The following is a 23,968-nucleotide window of genomic DNA, read 5'->3' on the forward strand; positions in this document are numbered from 1 at the left end:
GACAGTTGAGAGGCGGGACTAAAGAGCCAAAGCTCAACCCCCGCAAGCACAATTAGGTGAGTACATATAACACCCATGAAAGCTATAGCCTCAAAGGCTGTAACAAAGCTCTTCCCCCTCAGACATTCCTCCCAAGACTCCAAGCTCTATCTGTACAAAACACTCTTTCTCCCACTCCTAACATATGCACCGATCCCACTTTTACTTGCAGCTCTAACAGGTAGGAAAAAACTCCAGCGTACCCAGAACAGGGCTCTGAGATGGGTGTTCGATACCCACTGGCAGGACTTCACCACTAGTGAAGCCCTGCATGGAAGGGCGAACATCCTGTCTCTGAACATAACCTGGGACATTATGGGGAAGAAACAGATCACAAGAATTCTCACCTATCATGACAACTACGACGCATTCCTCAGAAACATCCTAAGTAGACCTAAACATACTCACAACCTCTTTAACCTGATCGACGACCCACCTCCTGCTCCGTCCTTTACATAACCCCTCTCCTCTACTAAACCACTACTCAAATCAACTAGCTCCAAACTACATAGCCTCCTTAACTCTTCTACCCCCCTCTTTAGGGGGGGGGGGTGGGACCTGTTCGCTCCCTTTTTCCGGTGCCTTGGGTGGGGCACGATGCTGATTAGCAAATTCAAGACCACATCTGGTGAGAGCCCCAGGGCACACCCAGCTGAGGGCTGCTATCTCCGTGGGCGCTCCGAAAGATGAAATGTTGTCACAAAGATCCGATTCCTTGCCTCCGTTGCTTAGTCTGGTCATAACGCTTTCAATGCCATGCAACTGGGTCTAGCCCTGGCACTTTACCTCATCCTGAAAAACCTTCCTCTCACCCCCACTAATTCTTCCCCTATCCCCACTTCCCCGCTCACTCACTAGGGTATCTTGATCTATATTTAATTCATTCTAGAGCAGCCCAAATCAGAATCCCTTTTGCCCTTCATTTTATTCACCCTCTTCCCTTCTCATCCTCTCTTCTATACAAACTTTAGCATTTTCTTCCCATCAAACTAGAGCTGTTAATATGGATTGGGAAATCATTAAATCAACATTTACATAAGTTGATGTTAAGTTTCCTTTATTACATTCAGTCGGCGTTATATAAGAACCTCAGTAATAAATTAAATATTAGTGCAAAATAGAAATTTAGTAATTTATTTTTAAGCAGTTTTTATCCCTTTTCTTCCTGTTAGCTCTAGGTTAAGTATACTGAGACCACTTACTGGCTTAGTGCTCTGTGGCCACCTACTCGCTCGAGGCTTACTGCTCTATGGCCACTTGTTGGCTCTAGGCTTAGTGCTATGTGGCCACCTGACCAAAACACCAATAACAAGAAACACCATCGTGACCAAAACTGTGACGACCACTGTAGTACACAGTATCTTAGTGGGCCCTACTCACTGAAGACTGTTTAGTTTTATATGTGCATTGTACACCAAAAATAAATGTGAAATATTATGCAACCATCATCTTACAGTTATATAAAACGTTTCATCTTATATAAATAATATTTTTTTTAGACATTATTAAAAGAGTAAAAGTTTTTGCTAAAATTTATACGTCTTAATATTTGAAAAAAGTACTCGAGCTTCTCATATTTTTAAGATGGCAATAAAATTGTGATATAAACATATTTGTAGATTACGATCTGTTATATTTGAAAGGCAATAAATATTGACATCCTGCTCTTTCTCCCACACTCATTAGGTTGTCTGGTCGTGATTTTCTATTCCACCTTAATGGGTAACCTCAATATTCAAAATTTTTATGTTTCATTCCACCAGAAATTTTGTGTTGATACTTCGAATACTTTATTAATATTCCCTTTGTATACTGTATTCTTAGGCCACTGTCACAGTCGTCAGTAAGTGGCGATCACTTAGCTAATGGGCACCATTCTTTCCTCCGCCCCCCACTCTCCCGTCCAATCCCAAATCCTTATCCTGCAATTGGATGCAGTGCCTGGTTATGGTTATGTTGTGGCTGAGGGTGTGGAGGCTGGTGTTGATGTTGTTCAGGGCCTTGTTGAGGTTGGTGATGAAGTGCCTGGTTATGGTTATGTTGTGGCTGAGGGTGTGGAGGCTGGTGTTGATGTTGTTCAGGGCCTTGTTGAGGTTGGTGATGCAGTGCCTGGTTATGGTTATGTTGTGGCTGAGGGTGTGGAGGCTGGTGTTGATGTTGTTCAGGGCCTTGTTGAGGTTGGTGATGCAGTGCCTGGTTATTGTTATGTTGTGGCTAAGGGTGTGTTTAACGGAAATAATTCATTAAAATACAGACACTGACACAAACCTCATTACATAATACACTGTAACATTACAGCCATTTCCCCTGGGTAGCGTGTCAAGCCGTCCTCCTAATAGAACGTCGCATTTTGACGTATAGTCTATCTAAGACCAAAAGTAGTCGTACTGGAGAATATAAGCGTCTCGCTACAGTGACGTAATGTCCCGTTTTCTGTTATGGGTTTAATAGTAGGTTAGGATAAGGGCACTTTAGTATGACAGTTTCTATACGTTGGGAAGACTTTGGAAGAGCAACAGTGTGTATTCTTTTTAAATATGTTATGCCTCCAATGTAGAGAAAAAATGGATATTATTTCCTTATAGCCTTAAAACTTCCGTTTGATCTTTGCCATTGCCATCTTCATTAAGCTCTTTAAGGCAAGATCTAAGGCAAGTTTCTAAAAAAATAATAAACATTTTCTAGATTGTGGAGGCATAAGCCTTTAATAAACAACAATTATATTACCCAGGACAAAACACTAATACATTGTAATAAATTTATACATCACTATAAGAATGTATACAATGTCACGAAACAAAGTTGTAGGTAAATGTCACTGAAAGCACTTGTCTGGGGCAGTCCGAATCATAAATGATCCCTTTTCCCTTCATCTTCATTTTCTCCATCTCGCCCCTTCTCCTCCGCTTCCTTCTCTCCCTCTCTTCTTTACAAACTTTTGCATTTTCTCCCCATCAAACATAAGCTTTCAACAGAGTTGGGAAAACATTAAATCAGCATTTACATAAGTTGGTGTTAGGGTACCTTTATTAAACTGAGTTTTTCTCAAATAAGAATCTCAGTAACTAATAATATATATGTGCAATACTCGTATATGGCAATTAGTTTCTACTTCTCTTCCATTAACAGCTTCTAGTCGGTTCTCTTCCAGTTCAACAGCACAAGTGGGTTATAGCCATACTGCCATGTGGCTACATGGTGGCTCTGTGCTAACTGTTCTCTGGCCACTTTCTAGCTTACAGGCTTACTGATCTGTGGCCACCTGACCAAAAACACCAGCGTGACCAAAACACTAACAACAAGAAACAGCTGTTGAAAGGTGAGTTTCTGTGATAACCACTGACCTCAGAACACGGTACACAGTAGCTAAGTACTTACCTAGTGGTGCTTGCGGGGGGTTGAGCTCTAGCTCTTTGGTGTGTCCCTACACTCACTATCAAGTGTGACGACCATTGTAGTACACAGTAGCCGAATGATCCCTTCTAACTGGAAATTTTACCATTGTAATGTACACTTAAAAATTTCACTGGTGTGTTGTGATGAGTGTGACGGTAACACAGAACGACAAGTTTGTTTCTTTGTATATAAATAATATATTTTAAAAAAATTTAAACAAGAAAAATCTTGGGCTAAAACTTTTAAATATATTAAAAAATTGAAAAAAAAAACGTTTCATTTGTTTTCTTAAGTTTTATATTGGTAAACAAATGCTGATATTAGAAAAAAAATTTACAAAAAATTATATATAAGAAGAAATAATTATTAATATCCTGTTCTTTATCCATCTTTCACAGGGTCGTTTGGTCGTGGTTTTCTATATCGATTTATTGGGTAACTTTTATGATCACAATTTTTTTGTTTCATTCCATCAGAAATGTACGAAATTCTAAGGCCACTGTCACAGTTTCCCTAACTTGTATACCATGCAAGGTGATGGAGAAGATCGTGAAGAAAAGGCTCGTAGAGCACCTGGAGGGAAATAACTTTGTAACGCACCACCAACATGGGTTCAGGGATGGTAAATCGTGCTTCACAGGTTTAATAGAATTCTATGACCAGGCAACAAAAATTAGGCAGGAAAGAGAAGGGTGGGCCGACTGCATTTTCTTGGACTGCCAGAAAGCCTTTGATACAGTACCCCATAAAAGGCTGTTAAAAAAGTTGGAGCAACAGGCAGGAGTAAAAGGGAAGGTGCTCCAGTGGATATGGGAATACTTAAGCAACAGGTAACAGCGAGTAATGGTGAATGGGGGAGATATCAGAGTGGCGAGATGTCACCAGCGGAGTCCCACAGGGCTCAGTACTTGGACCCATCCTGTTTCTAATATATGTAAACGATCTTCCGGAGGGTATAGACTCGTTCCTCTCAATGTTTGCTGATGATGCATAAATTATGAAAAGAATCAAGACGGATGAAGATAGACAGAGACTACAGGATGACCTGGACAAACTGGAGGAATGCTCTAGAAAATGGCTGCTAAAGTTCAACTCAGGAAAGTGTAAGGTAATGAAATTAGGCGAAGGGAGCAGGAGGCTGAACACAAGGTATCATTTGGGAGGTGAAATCCTGCAAGAGTCAAATAGAGAGAAAGACCTGGGGGTTGATATCACACCGAACCTATTCCCAGAGGCCCACATCAAAAGGATATCATCAGCGGCATATGCTAGACTGGCCAACATAAGAACTGCCTTTAGAAACTTGTGTAAGGAATCGTTCAGGACCCTGTAAACCACTTATTTGATTTTGATTGTTGATTTATCTCTAAATGGCTCAATTTTACTACAATCGAAGATATAGTGTTCGAGTGTGTGTCCCTGTCTTTGTCCACACACTTTACAATTTACTTCATCTAGATCCCTATACAAGCCGAACTGCCAGAGACACTTGTAGCCAAGTCTTATACGAGCTGTGACAACATCTGTTAGTCTACTGACTTTGTTACTTGCCCCATACACATGTTTTACTTCACACATTTCATTGTGATGATCAATGGACCTGTTAGTTCCAGTTTGTACAGTTAAACCACTTATACCACTTATGTAAGACCAATCCTGCAGTATGCAGCTCCAGCTTGGAGTCCATACCTAGTTAAACACAAGACAAAGTTAGAGAAGATTCAGCGGTATGCCACCAGGCTCGTCCCGGAACTGAGAGGAATGAGCTACGAGGAAAGGCTAAAGGAGCTGAATCTCACATCCCTGGAAAACAGAAGAGTAAGGGGAGACATGATAACCACCTACAAAATTCTCAGGGGGAATTGACAGGGTGCACAAAGACAAACTCTTCAGCACGCGTGGGACACGAACAGGGGGACACAGGTGGAAACTTAGTACCCAGATGAGCCACAGAGACGTTAGAACGAATTTTTTCAGTGTCAGAGTATTTAATAAATGGAATGCATTAGGAAGTGATGTTGTGGAGGCTGACTCCATACACAGTTTCAAATGTATATATGATAAAGCCCAGCAGGCTCAGGAATCTGTACACCAGTTGATTCACAGTTGAGAGGCGGGACCAAAGAGCCAAAGCTCAACCCCCGCAAGCACAATTAGGTGAGTACAGTCGTCAGTTGGGGATCACTTAGCTACTAGGCACCATTCCTTCCACTCCCCTCCCTTTCCCGTCCTATCCCAAATCCTAATCTTGCAATTGGTTGCTGTGTCTGGTTATGGTTAAGGTGAGGGTGTGGAGGCTGGTGTTGATGTTGTTCAGGGCCTTGTTGAGGTTGGTGATGCAGTGCCTGGTTATGGTTATGTTGTGGCTGAGGGTGTGGAGGCTGGTGTTGATGTTGTTCAGGGCCTTGTTGAGGTTGGTGATGCAGTGCCTGGTTATGGTTTTGTTGTGGCTGAGGGTGTGGAGGCTGGTGTTGATGTTGTTCAGGGCCTTGTTGAGGTTGGTGATGCAGTGCCTGGTTATGGTTATGTTGTGGCTGAGAGTGTGGAGGCTGGTGTTGATGTTGTTCAGGGCCTTGTTGAGGTTGGTGATGCAGTGCCTGGTTATGGTTATGTTGTGGCTGAGGGTGTGGAGGCTGGTGTTGATGTTGTTCAGGGCCTTGTTGAGGTTGGTGATGCAGTGCCTGGTTATGGTTATGTTGTGGCTGAGGGTGTGGAGGCTGGTGTTGATGTTGTTCAGGGCCTTGTTGAGGTTGGTGATGCAGTGCCTGGTTATGGTTATGTTGTGGCTGAGAGTGTGGAGGCTGGTGTTGATGTTGTTCAGGGCCTTGTTGAGGTTGGTGATGCAGTGCCTGGTTATGGTTATGTTGTGGCTGAGGGTGTGGAGGCTGGTGTTGATGTTGTTCAGGGCCTTGTTGAGGTTGGTGATGCAGTGCCTGGTTACCTGGTTATGGTTATGTTGTGGCTGAGAGTGTGGAGGCTGGTGTTGATGTTGTTCAGGGCCTTGTTGAGGTTGGTGATGCAGTGCCTGGTTATGGTTATAACAATAAACACTACAATAAACTGTATGAAAGTGGAAGATCCGAACATCTTCATTATGCGTAATATCCAAACTCCTGTAAATATAATTGATATCAACACGAGCGAGGCAGATTTTACAAGAGAAATTGTCAACATGCCCATGCACTCAGCGCCGGGTCCAGACTCATGGAATTCAATATTTATAATGAAATATTATTCTAAACTGTATTCTAAACTAAAGAAGGAGTTTAGAAGCATGATAATGTTGCAACATATCCTAATACTTGGGTCATAGAGTTTAGAAGCATAATGATGTTGCAACACGCCTTCCTACTTGTTACACTGCAACATTGTTCAGATTTTGGACATTTCTTTCTCATTCACTTGTTATCTAATATTTAAATACCGGTTAAAGGGAAGATTGCGACGCCGTTGTCATGGAGACATCACCCCTCCTCCTCCTGACTGATGTTTGCACATTTACGTCATTCACCGCCGTTCATTCACCGAATTCAAGAAACAACCAGAAAGCAGATGTTTAACAGTGCCTTACAATGATCACCACACACAATAGTGAATCCATTCGCATGTCAGAGTCCTCATATTCATGAGGCGTCCTGCTTAGTGCATGACGTCACTGGGGTCCTGCTTAGTGCATGACGTCATTGTGATCCTGCTTAGTGCTTGACGTCACCTGGGTCCTGCTTAGTTCATGACGTCACTGGGGTCTTGTTTAGTGCATGATGTCACTGGGGTCTTGCTTAGTGCATGACGTCACTGGGGTCCTGCTTAGTGCATGACGTCACTGAGGTCCTGCTTAGTGCATGACGTCTCTTGGGTCCTGCTTAGTGCATGACGTCACTGAGGTCCTGCTTAGTGCATGACGTCTCTTGGGTCTTGCTTAGTGCATGACGTCACTGAGGTCCTGCTTTGTGCATGACGGCACTCTGGTCCTGCTTAGTAATTGGCGTCACTGGGTTCTTGTTTAGTGCATGACGTCACTGGGGTCCTGCTTAGTGCATGACGTCACTGGGATCTTGTTTAGTGCATGACGTTACTGGGATCTTGCTTAGTGCATGACGTCATTGGGGTCTTGCTAGTGCATTACGTCACTGGGGTCCTGCTTAGTGCATTACGTCGTGGGGTCTTGCTTAGTGCATGACGTCACTGGGGTCCTGTTTTCTGCATAACGTCACTGGGGTCTTGCTTAGTGCGTGACGTCACTGGGCGTCACGCACTAATTTCCTGTTCCTGTTACATGCATGACCTCACTGGGATTAAATACTCTTGTGACCACCTGTTGGCTCTATGCTTAGTGCAATGTGACCACCTTAACAAAACACTAATAACAAGAAACACCAGTGTGACCAAAACACCAACAAGAAACTACTGTTAAAAAGTGAGTTTCTGTGACAACCACTGGCTTTAGAACATGGTACACAGTAGCTAAATGTCCCCCACTCTTTATCGCGACGACTACTGCAGTAGACAGTCTCTTAGTTATTCCTAATCACTGCTGAAGTTAATATGTATTATGAATACTTACAATTTGATATAATAATTATTAAATTAACCTAACCAAAGTTTCTTCGTATAGAAATTTAAAAACCTTATTAAAAAAATTATTCATAAAATTTTGTGCTAAAATTATTTAAACTTTAAACAAATTTAAAAATAATTTAAACTGTTTTATTTAATTTTATATTTTTAATTATAATTTGTATGTATTTTTTTTAAGTTGGACAATATTTGTATTTATTAACGAATATATATTAATATCTTGCTCATCCTCTCTCACCCACATCCTCGAATTGTCGTGGTTTTCAATATCATTTTTATGACTAACTTTAATATTCAAATATTTTTTTTTCATTTTATCAGAAATTTTATGTTGATACTTTGAATGCCTTATCTATATGCCCTTTGTGTACCGTATTCTTAGGTCATTGTCAAAGTTATCAGTAAGTAAGGATCACTTAGCTGCTGGGCACCATTCCTTCCTTCCCCCCGTCCAATCCCTAATCCTTATCCTGCAGTTGGATGCAGTGCCTGGTTATGGTTATGGTGTAGCTGAGGATGTGGAGGCTGGTGTTGATGTTGTTCAGGGCCTTGTTGAGGTTAGTGATGCAGTGCCTGGTTATGGTTATGTTGTGGCTGAGGGTGTGGAGGCTGGTGTTGATGTTGTTCAGGGCCTTGTTGAGGTTGGTGATGCAGTGCCTGGTTATGGTTATAACACTAAGCACCTCAATAAACAGCATGAAAGTGGTAGATCCGGACAACATCTTTATTTGTGACATCCAAACACCTGTAAATATAATTGATATCAACACGAGCGTAGCAGATTTTGCAAGAGAAATTGTCAACATGCCCATGCACTCAGCCCCGGGTCCAGACTCATGGAATTCAATATTTATAATGAAATATTTTTCTAAACTATATATTTTAAACTAAAAAATGAGTTTAGAAGCATGATGTTGCAACATATTCTAATACTTGGTCATAGATATCAGAACCTTGATGATTGATGATGTTGCAACATATTCTAATACTTGGATCACGGAGCTTAGAAGCATGATAATGTTGGAACATATCCTAATACCTGGGTCATAGAGTTTAGAAGCATGATGATATTGCAACAACTACTAATACTTGGCCATAGAGTTAGAAAGCATGATGATGTTTTAACACGTCTTCCTACTTGTTACATTGCAACATTGTTCAGTTTATTGTCATTTCTTTCTCATTCACTTGTTATGTACTGTTTATATACTGGTTAAAGGGAAGATGCGACGCCGTTGTCATGGAGACATCACCCTCCTCCTCCTGACTGATGTTTACACATTTACGCTATTCATTCACCGAATTCAAGAAACAACCAGAAAGCAGGCATTTAACAGTGCCTTACAATGATCACTGTTCACATTAGTGAATCCATTTGCATGTCAGAGTCGTCACATTCATGAAGGGGTCCTGCTTAGTGCATGACGTCACTGTGGTTGTGCTTAGTGCATGACTTCACTAGTTACTTCTCACTGTCAGTACTTGGTCACGTGACCCTAAATGTGTCACTGAGTACTGTGAAGTTCTTGTACTTTGCACCGTCGTGTTTAACGGAAATAATTCATTAAAATACAGAGCCTGACACCAACCTCATTACATAATACATTGCAACATTACAGCAATTTTCCTTGGGTAGCGTGTCAAGCCGTCCTCCTAATAGAACGTCGTATTTTGACGTCTAGTCTACCTAAGACTAAAAATAGTCGAACTGGAGAATGGAAGCGGCTCACGAAAGTGACGTATTGTCCCGTTTTCTGTTTTGGGTCTTATAGTTGGTTAGGATAAGGGCACTTTAGTACTACAGTTTCTTGACGTTTGGAAGCGTTAGGAAGAGTAGCTGAGTGTGTATTGTTCTCAAATTTGTTATGCCTCCAATGTAGGGAAAAAATGGGTATTATTACCTTAATGAATTAAAACTGTTACATTGTTTAAATTTATACATCGCTGTAAAAATGTATTTGTTATATTAAATGGTGGGCTTGCTATGGGGAAACTAGTGCTATTCAGGGGTAAGGTCAGTCGGAATAAAGATGTATCTATTTGGGGAGATCAGTAAGGCCTGGCCCCCATGGAAACTAGAAGTAGTGCTGAAAACTTGGCTACACAACAAGGTCAGTCTAGGGAATGATCAGGATCTCCTACACAGGAAGAACGATACTCTTATAATTCATGTACTTATTTATTAACCCCTTAACAACCCCCCATATACACTCACACCAATAACAATAATAATAATAACTTTACCACACTACCTTACGTTAAAAGCCTTGGTCCACATAAGCAGGATACAAGGTTTTACACTGAACACAAGCTAGGGTAAAGCTCTACTATTGAATAACTTGAAGTTAGAGTCAGCTTAGGGTAGGGGGACCACGTGGTTCCAATGGGACCCCCTTTAGAATAACTAGTAATATAAACCCTAAAAACACCTACTACACACAAAATATACTACTCTACACATAGAACATGAGTATGCCAGAGATTGAATAATAATTCAGTTGGTACTTATCTTGAACAAGACACAGAAATAAGGAAACGAAGAGGAAGGGTAGGCGGATCCTGTCCACACCACGCCAGCTCAGAAAAAGATGGAGTCTCAGTCTCCTTCCCCCTAGCTCCCGGCAGACTGCTCAACTAATCGTACTGCAGCCCTATACCAAGTTTACTCAGGTTTACTTTACAAATGATTAGAAAGTATTAGTAAGCATAGTTGGTGCCTATGTTATTATTTAATAATCAACCCCCAGCTCAGTCTTTAAATGCTCTTTGAGAAACAAGAATAGTCTTACGTCTGGCAGGGAAGATACAAACAAAGACACATCGAGTTGCGATTTACTACTCTAACGTAGCTTATTTAGTTAAATTTTGACCTCTGGTTCCACTGAAGAACCCATGGTCTTAACACTCCTCCCCCCTTCAGAGAAAAAAAAATGTGACTACTAGAATAGTAGCCATATTTTTTTTGTAAGAGTATACAGAGAATAAAAAGAAAAAACATATGACAAAAAAATTCAATCAAAAACAACAATTTCTCTGCAAGAAAAATATAAAGGAGTTCTCTGAAAGAAAAAAAAATAACATACACAAAAAAAAAAAAATAGGGAAGTAAATAAATTGGACACGGAATATTTAATGTCACAGGAGAACCTTAAAAAAAAAATAACTAAAGCATGACAGTTGGTAAATGGCTTCCTGTGGCCTAGATGAATGTTATTCCGGCAACCTGGACAGAGCGTCGGCCATCACGTTGAGTCGGCCCGGTAGGTGGGTAATGGAAAGATTGAAGTCCTGTAGGTACAACGCCCACCTGAGGATGCGTTTATTCTTACCCTTCATCTGAGTCAGGAAGACTAGTGGGTTATGGTCCGTGTACATTTCCACTATATTACCTGTGAGGTAAACTTCGAACTTTTTACATGTTAACACTAGCGCCAATGCCTCTTTTTCTACCACTGAATAATTGCGTTGCGCCTTGTCGAATTTCACAGAGTAATAATATACTGGGTGTTCCACCTGATCATCCCCAGTTTGCAACAACACTGCACCAGCACCCGAGTCAGATGCGTCAACATGAATTTTAAACGGTCAGTCAAACCTTGGACTAGCAAGCACTGGGGTGGAAGCTAAGATCAGGGTCGCCAGGCTGAAATACCCGTAACTTAGCCTTAGCATCGTTTCGGTCTTTCATCTTTTCTTGGGCCTTCCCAAGATAATTTAGTGCCGCTGCCTTGCAGTTCTTGAGTCTCTGGTGGTGTTGTGCAAAGAACAAAGAAAGCCGAACATTCGGTTAACGTTACATTCCCTAACAGATTCTCCTGTAACATTTGCAAGGGTCCACGCACTTTATGGCCAAAGACTAACTCAAAAGGAGAACAACCCAGTGAACTTTGTAATCCCTCTCTAGCCGCTAACAAAACATACGGTAAATTCTCATCCCAGAAGGTGTGGGAACTCTCGCACGATGTCTTCAACATCTGCTTCAGAGTTAGATGGAAACGTTCAATTACCCCCTGTCTCTGTGGATGGTATGGGCTGCAAACCTTATGAGTTATTCCATGGTCCTTACAAAATTGCTCAAAAATATCAGACTTAAAGTTAGTACCATTGTCAGTTTGCACGACCCGAGGCAGTCCAAAAGTGGAAAAAAATTGCAACATACGAGCAACAACAGTTTTTGCTCGGATGTTCCTTACAGCAAAAGCCTCTGGGTGACGAGTAGTGATACACATCATCGTGATTAGGTAAATATTACCAGACTTAGTTCTAGGTAATTGTCCAACACAGTCCATTACCACATGAGAAAATGGTTCCTCTGGCAAAACAATAGGCCTTCAATTTCAAGTTCAAGTATGTTTATTGAGATAAGCAATAAATACATCTCAAAGGGATAGAGTAGCTTAGGCTATTTCTTCCTCACTCACAATAGGCCTTAGAGGAGCTTTAGGTGGAGTCTGGTTTGGTTTCGCAACCAGTTGACAAACAATACATGCATTACAAAATTTTGCCACATCGCTTTTCAGCATGGGCCAGAAAAAATACTTTAAAATTTTGTGATACGTAATATTAATACCATGTAATATTAATACAATATTTCTCTATAGCAGGTCGGCAACATAACCTGGTGGACTACCTCCCACTCATTTGACAAGGGTCTCTGTGGTCTCCATTTTCTCATCAAAATTCGATCATTGTAGTAGTACCCAGCTGCTGCGTCTACAATTTCCTCCATAGAGACGGCTGTCTCATGACAATCTGCAAGAGTGGGGTCAGCTTTTTGTAACTCACTCAAGGAGGCATCTAGGCCTTGGTCAGGTGCCATTGGCCGAGGCTCAACAGTGTTCTCCTCCACTTCCCCACTACTCTCGGTAGGTGGCGGTGGCAGGCTCTCCACAATGTCCTCAGCCACGTCATCGAGTCGGGCCATGAATGTGTCCGCGAGGTTCACTTGGTTTTCACCACTCGGAAAGTTCCTCGTGTCCTCGGGATTTACCACCTTGGCAAGCACAGGGCTGCCCTTACATTTAAGTCCCATAGACCTGGTCACTGCGCACGCAGGGTACACAACATTATCCTCTGCGGCGGGTTGATCCAGGCAAACCTTAGGGGTAGGCAACATAATAGGCAGTCTGGAGTCCCCTACCTTATCCCCTGCTAAATCATTACCAACTATTACATCAACATTAGGGAAAGGTAGGTATGAAGTGACTCTGACTGTACAAACACCCTTGTGGAAATGAGATTCCAGGGTAACCTTATGGAGGGGTACTGCTTGAGTATAACTAGTGACACCCTCGACCAGTACCACCTCTCCAGTGTCGAGAGTGTTGGCACCTTGCAACGCACTCTCTAAAATTAAAGTCTGGATGGCACCGGTGTCTCTGAAGATCACCACGTCCTTCCAGGAAGAACCCTCAGACAAAAGTAGTCTCCCTTTCGATAAGAATGGGATAAGCAAGTCCAACCACTGTGGGTTGGAGGTCTTACTCCCTAACCCTTCCGAAGGCCTCAAGCCCTGTGTCACAACTAGAGCATTGGGTCTTTTTTCCGGGTACAGTTGCCAACAACGTGGTTTGGACGTTTACAGTGACCACAGAAACGTCGGGGAGAAGAGACATTACTAACAGAATTACCCTTCTTTTCACCCTTAGGTGCCGTGGGGCTAGACACCGTAACAGGGTTAGTTATGTCTGAAACAGAAAGTGCATTAGTTAAAGGGTTAGAATGAGCTGGTCTGGACTGGCTGTGGGTATAAGTTTTGCTACTCTGTGGGGTATAATTATTTTTATTGGGCCTTTTGCCCGCCAATTGGTAGTTTTCTGCCAACTTGGCCAAATCCCCTATTTTAGAATTTATCTCTATCCTACTTCTAATATACTGAGCTACAATATCTGGCATACTATCTATAAACTGTTCTATTAACATAGTATTCTTGAGTGCCTCGTATGTTTCGGCTTTAGCCGAGCGAATCCATTTATCAAACAATCTAATTTGATCATTAGCATATTCAGTGAGCGGTTGGTTGTGAGTAGGCCTAAGGTTGCGATAAGCTTGGCGGTGAGCTTCAGGCGTAATTTCATATGCCCGCAAAATACGTTAACTGACTTTATCATATTTAAAACACTCGTCGTCAGGCATGTTTATAAAAATATCTTGTGCTTTACCCCTAAGTCTTCCCTGTAGGATTTTAACCCACTCTTCCTTTGGCCAGTTCATGGACATTGCCAATCTCTGAAAATGGCTGAAAAACCTTTCAGGGTCCGACTCGGAAAATTCAGGCAAATTATGCTTTTTCTCATAATGCCTGGGGTTTGAATCCCCGGCAGGTGGAGGTCCAGTGGCATTCGCTCTAATTCTAGCCTCCTCGGTTTTGAGTCTTTGCTCCTCTAATTTTATTCTTGCTAACTCTAGAGCTAATTCTCTATCCCTATGAGCTGCACTTTCTGCTTGGCTAGGCTGGCATAAAGGTGTATCACTTGCCAATAGTTCTTCATCAATACAATGTTGTAATATTTCATTCACCAAAGTCCATTTTTTATCCGCGTCATTTAATTCTAGGTCAAATTCCTTGCCTAACAATACAAAATTAGACTTGGTAAGTTTCTTTATCTCTACCACTGAAGGCTCCCTTGACAGTCTCTGCATATTAGATGACATCACAAATAATTTTAGCTCCCAGCCAAATAAAAATTAAAAAAATAAAAATTGGAAAAAACAAAAATTTGCACGGCCCCTAACACAAGGCCACACTAACCTTAATGTCCTTTCCAATGTCCTTTGCTAGATGAGCTGGACCCTAGGCTAACACACAACCGTTCTGCGGAAACAAGAATTTTTAGTTTTGGCACTCAAAAATTAAATTTTTTCAATTTACTGTTCCTCCTGGACAGGCCCCCACTTGTTATATTAAATGGTGGGCTTGCTATGGGGAAACTAGTGCTATTCAGGGGTAAGGTCAGTCAGAATAAAGATGTATCAATTTGGGGACATCAGTAAGGCCCGGCCCCCATGGAAACTAGAAGTAGTGCTGACTACTTGGCTACACAACAAGGTCAGTCTAGGGAATCATCAAGATCTTCTACACAGGAAGAACGATACTCTTATAACTCATGTACTTATTTATTAACCCCTTAACAGCCCCCCATATACATTCACACCAATAACAATAATAATAATAACTTTACCACACTACCTTACATTAAAAGCCTTGGTCCACATAAGCAGGATACAAGGTTTTACACTGAACACAAGCTAGGGTAAAGCTCTACTATTGAATAACTTGAAGTTAGAGTCAGCTTAGGGTAGGGGGACCACGTGGTTCCAATGGGACCCCCTTTAGAATAACTAGTAATATAAACCCTAAAACCCCTACTACACACAAAATATACTACACTACACATAGAACATGAGTATGCCAGAGATTGAATAATAACTCAGTTGGTACTTATCTTGAACAAGACACAGAAATAAGGAGACGAAGAGGAAGGGTAGGAGGATCCTGTCCACACCACGCCAGCTCAGAAAAAGATGGAGTCTCAGTCTCCTTCCCCCAGTTGCAGGCAGACTGCTCAACTAATCGTACCGCAACCCTATACCAAGTTTACTCAGGTTTACTTTACAAATGATTAGAAAGTATTAGTAAGCATAGTTGGTGCCTATGTTATTATTTAATAATCAACCCCCAGCTTAGTCTTTAAATGCTCTTTGAGAAACAAGAATAGTCTTACATCTGGCAGGGAAGATACAAACAAAGACACATCGAGTTGCGATTTACTACTCTAACGTAGCTTATTTAGTTAAATTTTGACCTCTGGTTTCCACTGAAGAACCCAGGGTCGTAACAGTATTCAATGTCACTAAACAAAGATTTAGGTAAATGTAAAGAGAAAACTTCGCTGAAAGCACTTATTTGGGGCAGCCCAAATCAGTATCCCTTTTCCCTTCATCTTCTCCTTCCTTCCCTCTTCCCCTTTCTTACTCTCCCCTTCTGTTCCTCTTTCCCTCTCTTCTCTACATACTTTTGTATTTTCTCTCCATCAAACAAGAGCGGTCAATATAGTTGGGAAAACATTAAATCAGCATTTACATGAGATGATGTTAGGGAGCCCTTATTACACTGAGTCTCCGTTAAATAACGAACCTAAGTAATTAATATATGTGCAATAGTCGGAGGGAGCCGGTCGGCCGAGCGGACAGCACGCTGGACTTGTGATCCTGTGGTCCTGGGTTCGATCCCAGGCGCCGGCGAGAAACATTGGGCAGAGTTTCTTTCACCCTATGCTCCTGTTACATAGCAGTAAAATAGGTACCTGGGTGTTAGTCAGCTGTCACGGGCTGCTTCTTGGGGGTGGAGGCCTGGTCGAGGACCGGGCCGCAGGGACACTAAAAAGCCCCGAAATCATCTCAAGATAACCTCAAGATAGTGTAATTTAGCTTTCTATACTTAGGCTGTTCTCTCCCCTTGTGGCAACCCGCTGACTCTAAGCTTACTGCTCTGTGGCCACCTGCTGACTCTACGCTCACTGCTCTGTGACCACCTGCTGACTCTAGGCTTACTGCTTTGTGGCCACCTGCTGACTCAAGGTTTAGTGCTTTGTGACCACCTGCTGGATCTAGGCTTACTGCTGTGACCACCTGCTGACTCTAGGCTTACTGCTTTGTGACCACCTGCTGGATCTAGGCTTACTGCTGTGACCACCTGCTGACTCTAGGCTTACTGTTCTGTAGCCACCTGCTGACTCTAGGCTTACTGTTCTGTAGCCACCTGACCAAAACACTAAACAGCCAGAAACACCTGTTGAATGTACAGTTTCTTTGACAACTACTGGCTTCAGAACACTGTACACAGTAGCTAAATATCCCCCCCTCACTCCAACAACTGTGACAACCACCGTATTACACATTAGCTATATGATCCCTGCCCACTATAAAGTTTTATGTGTGTAATGTACACTCAAAATTTTAAAAGCTAACTTAAAGAAGTGCCGAGTTTCCGAATTTGCAGATCATAGGACTGGTAAGTCGGGAACAGAAGGATGGGGGAGGATGTAGGAAACTTGAAAAGGATTAGGGTGTGAGGGAGAGGAGGGGGGTTACAGGTAAGTGGCCCAACCACTTTGAGATTGATTGTGATGAGAAGTGATGGATGAAAGTGTAGGTGATATATGGTGGTTAGTAGAAGGCTCTTTTTTTCCCCCTGATCAGCTGGCGGTGAGTAGCCATAAAACAGGTGGTGGTTGATTAAGTAGCTACTCGCCGATTTTCCTGGAGAGCTGTGCTTGTTTTTGTATCAGTTGTTGGTGGTTGAGTGGAGTTATTAAATCCTTAATCGGTGGGTTTCAGGTCGTAGGACTTAGGTGTACAGTGGGGCTGGCGGATGCCAATCATCCTCTTGTGGTAGGTTGCTTAAGATCCTGGGCCTGGGGTAGGCTCTGTCGTGGATGTATCTTCTTACCCTTTGTTGAAGGGACATCCTCCTCGATCTGTGGGGCTGGTCGAGCATAGCGTAATTCGTCGTGTTGAGAACAACAAAGGGGTCCTCTCGATTTGGCATGTACATACTTTTCATTTTATATAGCTGTTTGATTCAGAGGCGATTCAGGCGAACGTTCAGTGGGTCGATCCTCAGTGTGGTATGAATGTCTTCTATGCGCACTCTGTCTAAGAGTGATACATTCGCCACAAATCTAAGTGCCCTGTTCTGGACCCGTTGCAGTTTCAGCATGTTCAATTGCTTTGCCAGAGTGAGTGGGGTGTACGGGTATTCTAGGGTTGACCGAATGAGCATCTTGTAGAGGTGAAGTTTTACATGTTGCGGGGCCTGATGAAGCGATATAGCTTGGCTAGTTGGGTCCTGGCAATTGCTGCCTTCCTGTTGATATGTTTATTAGAGTTCAGAAGCCTTGCTATGTTATATCCCAGGATCGTGGTTGAGTTTTGTACCCTTGTCAGCGTGCCTCCAATGTTGATAGCTCCCAGGGAACAGAGCCCAGCAGCCTGTCGAGCAAAGTTGGATTTTGCTGGGGTTGGTCACGATTTTCCACTCCCTCTCCCAAGTTGCAGTGGCGGCTAGTTCCTCCTTGACCTTCCTTATCATCAAGTCGTGTTTTGTATTTTGTCCTGCAGGCCTCGACGTGACAACGTGAATGACATCGTCTGCGAATTGAGTGATAATTGTGTCATTGTGGATGGGGCGTGGCAAATCATTCACGAAAAGGTTAAAGAGCACAGGGCTGATGCATGACCCGTGGGAGACCCCTGCTATAGGTGTGAATGCAGCTGCTGTTTTAGTGTTGAACATTGGGAAGATCCTTCTGTTTTTTAGAAATTTGTTAATCAATCTCAGGAGGGTCCAGTTGTGGTGAGGCAGGTTGGTCAGCTTGAAGAGGAGACCGTCGTGCCAGAGGCTGTCAAATGCCTTGTGTATATCTCTTATCTCTTGTGTATATCACTGCCCGAAACGCTACGCGTACTAGTGGCTGTACATGAATGTAACAACTCTTGTAACAACTCTTGTTGCTATTATTGCCGTTTGTTTTTGCTTACGAACGCTGTCGGCTGCGTCGTAGATAACGTTGATTGCATGTTGAGTCGACCTCTGGTACCTGAAACCGAACTGTTTTTCTGTGAAGTGGTGGTGGTATTCCATATAGTAATTAATTCTGTTAGACATGGTCTTCTCCCTGTCGTTTCTAGCAAGGAGATCGGCCGGTAGTTCACAGGGGAGTATCTGCTCTTGCCTGGCTTGGGAATGAAAACCATCTTTGCGGTCTTAAGTACAGTGGGTAGGTGCCCGGATGCCAGGATGGCATATAGATTTTAAGAAGGCTTTGGATGTAGTTAACGGGCAGGAACTTTAGTTGGATGAGGGTAATACTAGTACGCCATGGAGCTCTAAGCGTGTAAAATTTCTTTATATATAAACAACATTTTAAAATAAAAAATTAAATAGTAAAGTTTTGTGTAAAATTTATAAATTATCTAAAAATATTAAAAATTTATTACCTTTTTTTATATTAAACTATTATTTAAATTGTGATATTAAAATATTTTCTTGTCACAAACTAATTATATTCAGGAACTAATTATATTCTGTGTGCACCGTATTCTTAGGTCACTGTCACAGTCATCAGTAAGTGGGGATCATTTAGCTACTGGGCACCATTCCAACCACTTGCGCAGTACAGTAGAGCTGCGGTCTCGCTTTAGACAGGTCGCCGTTCAGTCCCCGACTGTCCAAGTGGTTAGAAACCATTCCTTCCTTCTCCTTCCCTCCTTCCCAGTCCTATCCCAAAACCTTATCCTGCAACTGGATGCAGTGCCTGCAGATGCAGCGCGCACAACCAGGTCTGATTGTGTGCACAAATATTTAGATGTTGCTATTGAATTCAAGGAACAACCAGGAAGCAGGTGTTTAACAGTGCCTTACATTGATCACTGCACAGAGCAGTGAGTCCATTCACATGTCAGAATCCACACATTCACGAGGGGTCCTGCATAGTGCATGACATCACTGGTGTTCTGCTTAGTGCATGACGTCACTGGGGTCCTGCTTAGTGCATGACTTCACTGGTCACCTCTCACTGTCAGTACTTGGTCACGTGACCCTAAATGTGTCATTGAGTACTGTGAAGTTGTTCTACTTTGCACCATCGTGTTTAACGGAAATAATTCATTAAAATACAGAGCCTGGCACCAACCTCATTACATAATACATTGTAACATTACAGTCATTTCCCCTGAGAAGCATGTCAAGCCATCTTCCTAACAGAACGTCGCATTTTGACGTATAGTCTACCTAATGCCAAAAATAATCGTACTAGAAAATAGAAGCGGCTCGCGAAATGACATAATGTCCCATTTTCTCTTTTGGGTCCTCTGGTAGGTTAGGATAAGGGCACTTTAGTACGATAGTTTCTTGACGTTGGGAAGGGTTAGGAAAAGTAGCCGAGTGTGTATTGTTCTCAAATTTGGTATGCCTCCAATGTAGGGAAAAATGGATATTATTACCTTAAAACTTGCCATTGATCTTTGCCCAAGACATTTTCCCTAAGGCAAGATATAAAGCAAGTTTCTAAAAAATAATAAAAAATTTCTAGATTTTGGAGGCATAATCAATTAAAAAGAATAATTATATAACCCAGGGCCAAACACTGTTACATTGTATAAATTTATACATCGCTGTAAAAATGTATACAATGTCACGAAACAAAGATTTAGGTAAATGTAAAGAGAAAACTTCGCTGAAAACGCATATTTGGAGCAGCCCGAATCATTATCCCTTTTCCCATCATCTTCTTAACTCCTTCTTCCCCTTTCTTACTCTCCCCCTCTCATCTTCTCTCCCTCTCTTCTCTACATAATTTTCCATTTTCTCACTATCAAACAAGAGTGTCAATATAGATGGGAAAACATTAAATCAGCATTTACATGAGATGATGTTAGGGTGCCCTTATTACGCTGAGTCTTCGTAAAATGACGAACCTTAGTTATAAATATAAGAACGATGGTGTAATTTGGCACTACGTATCTAGGCTGTTCTCATCCCTTGTGGCCACCGGTTGGTTTTATGCAGCGTTCTGTGGCCACCTGCTGACTCTAGGCTTAGTGATCTGTGGCCACCTGCTGACTCTAGGCTTAGTGATCTGTGGCCACCTACTGACTCTAGGCTTAGTGCTCTGTGGCCACCTGCTGACTCTAGGCTTAGTGATCTGTGGCCACCTGCTGACTTTAGGCTTAGTGCTCTGTGGCCACCTGCTGACTCTAGGCTTAGTGCTCTGTGGCCACCTGCTGGCTCTAGGCTTACTGCTCTGTGGTCTGACCAAAACACTAACAATAAGAAACACCTGTTGAATAGTTTCTTTGACAATTACTGGTTTCAGAACACGGTACAAAGTAGCTAAATGTCCCCATCACTCTAACAACTGTGACGATCACCGTATTATGCAGTAGCTATATGATTCCTGCCCACCATAAAGTATTGTGTGTAATGTACACTCAAAATTTGGTAGGCTTAACTTCTAGCTTTTATTTTTGAAAGTTTATTTTTATAAAAATTAACACTTTTAAAAAATATATATATAATTTTGTGTTAAAATTTACTAAATTGTTTTAAATTTAGAAAAATAGTTAATATATTTTTTTAAATTTTACATTGTTCATCAAATTGTAATATAAGAATATTTTCTTGATACGAGCTTATTATATATAAGAAGAAATAATTATTAATATCCTGCTCTACCTCTCCCCCTCACCAAACCACAAAAAAATTACAAAAACACACACACACACACATGGTCGTTTGGTCGTGGTTTTCTATACCGATTTAATGGGTAATTTTTATATTCACAATTTTTTTATGTTTCATTCCACCAGAAATTGTGCGTTGACATTTTGAATACCTTATTAATATCCCCTTTGTGCACCGTATTCTTAGACCACTGTCACAGTCGTCAGTAAGTGGGGATCACTTAGCTACTGGACACCATTCCTTCCTTCCCCCGCCCCGACCCACCTTCCCAGACCTACCCCAAAACCTTATCCTGTAACTGGATGTAGTGCCCGCAACCAGATCATCAACTCTGGTGTTAGTCTGGTTGAGTGCAGAAATATTGAGATATCACTATTGAAATGTAGAAATAACCAGAAAGTAGGTGTTTAACAGTGCCTTACAACGATCCATTCCATGTCAAAGTCCTCACATTCACGAGGGGGTCCTGCATAGTGCATGACGTCACTGGGGTCCTGCTTAGTGCATGACGTCACTCGTGGTCCTGCTTAGTGCATGACGTCACGGGGTCCTGCTTAGTGCATGACGTCACTGGGGTCCTGCTTAGTGCATGACGTCACTGGGATCCTGCTTAGTGCATGATGTCACTTGGGGTCCTGCTTAGTGCATAACGTCACTGGAGGTCCTGCTTAGTGCAAAAGTCACTGGGGGGTCCTGCTTAATACATGACGTCACTGGGGTCCTGCTTAGTGCATAACGTCACTGGGATTAATTACACTGTGACAACCTGCTGGTTCTATGCTTAGTGATCTGTGGCCACCTGACCAAAACACCAACAACAAGAAACACCAGCGTGACTAAAACACCAAACACAAGAAACACCAGCGTGACCAAAACATCAACAACAAGAAACACCAGCTTGACCAAAACACTAACAACAAGAAACACCAGCGTGACCAAAACACCAACAACAAGAAACACCAGCGTGACCAAAACACCAACAACAAGAAACACCAGCTTGACCAAAACACTAACAACAAGAAACACCAGCGTGACCAAAACACCAACAACAAGAAACACCAGCGTGACCAAAACACCAAAAATAAGAAACACCAGCGTGACCAAAACACCAACAACAAGAAACACCAGCGTGACCAAAACACCAACAACAAGAAACACCAGCGTGACCAAAACACCAACAACAAGAAACACCAGCGTGACCAAAACACTAACAACAAGAAACACTAGCGTGACCAAAACACCAACAACAAGAAACACCAGCGTGACCAAAACATCACCAACAAGAAACACCAGCGTGACCAAAACATCACCAACAAGAAACACCAGCGTGACCAAAACACCAACAACAAGAAACACCAGCGTGACCAAAACACTTACAAGAAACACCTGTTGAAAAGTGAGTTTCTGTGACAACCTCTGACCTCAAAACACAGTACACAGTAGGAAAATGTCCCCCACTCTCTAACAACTGCGATGCTGTAGTAGACAGCGTAAATGATCCCTAATCACTGCATAGTTTATTGTGTATAATGTACACTCAATTTTTTTATTAACTCATCGACCAGATGTAACTTAACAAAATTTCTTTTTATATAAATTAAATAAATTTAGTAAAAATTAAGACAGTAAATATTTGTGCTAAAATTTTGTTAAATTTTAAAATTTTTAACAGTAAATTGCTATTTTTTTTTTTTACTTCAAACTAATAATAAAACTTGTATATCGAAACATTTCTAAATACAAAATAATTGTAGTTAGTAACTAATAAACAATAAAATTTTGCTCATCTTCTCACACCCACATCACCGAATTGTCGTTGTTTTCTATACCTCTTTAATGATTAACTTTTAAATTCAAAATTTTTTGTTTCATTTTACCAGAAATTTTATGTTGCTATTTTGAATGCCTTATTAATATCCCCTTTGTGTACCGTATTCTTAGGCCATTATCAAAGTTGTCAGTAAGTAAGGATCACTTAGCTGCTGGGCACTATTCCTTCCTCCGCCCCATACAATCCCTAATCCTTATCCTGCATTTGGATGCAGTGCCAGGTTATGGTGATGTTGTGGCTGAGGGTGTGGAGGCTGGTGTTGATGTTGTTCAGGGCTTTGTTGAGGTTGGTGATGCAGTGCCTGGTTATGGTTATGATGTTTCTGAGGGTGTGGAGGCTGGTGTTGATGTTGTTCAGGGCCTTGTTCAGGTTGGTGATGCAGTGCCTGGTTATTGTTATAACAATAAGGACTACAATAAACATCATGAAAGTGGAAGATCCGGACAAATTTCTGCGTGATATCCAAATTCCTGTATATGTAATTTATATAAACACGAGCGAGGCAGATTTTGCAAGAGAAATTGGTTTAGGATGAAAGAAATTTCGTTTAGCTTGAGAGTAGGCTCAGTTGATGAAATGCAAAGGATAACCAAGGCGAGAGAATGATTTGTAGATAAATCCTAAACCTGCTTCCAACACTAGTAGCACTGTACTATGCCTTCCCTTCATATCTGAACTCAAAACTGTTCCAATACCTTTCGTCCTCTTGACATTAAACTCGCCTTTCGACAAACTAACACACTTCGTATCAATCTAGTTCACACTGCTCCTCCTGCTTCTAATGCTGCTGGTGTCTACTCTATTTCCTGTTCATCTTGTCCTCTCCAATACTTTGGCGAAACTGGCCGAACACTGAATGACAGACTTAAAGAACACAG

This window comes from Procambarus clarkii, chromosome 59 (assembly GCF_040958095.1).
Source record: "Procambarus clarkii isolate CNS0578487 chromosome 59, FALCON_Pclarkii_2.0, whole genome shotgun sequence".
In the NCBI taxonomy this organism is placed as follows: Eukaryota; Metazoa; Arthropoda; class Malacostraca; order Decapoda; family Cambaridae; genus Procambarus; species Procambarus clarkii.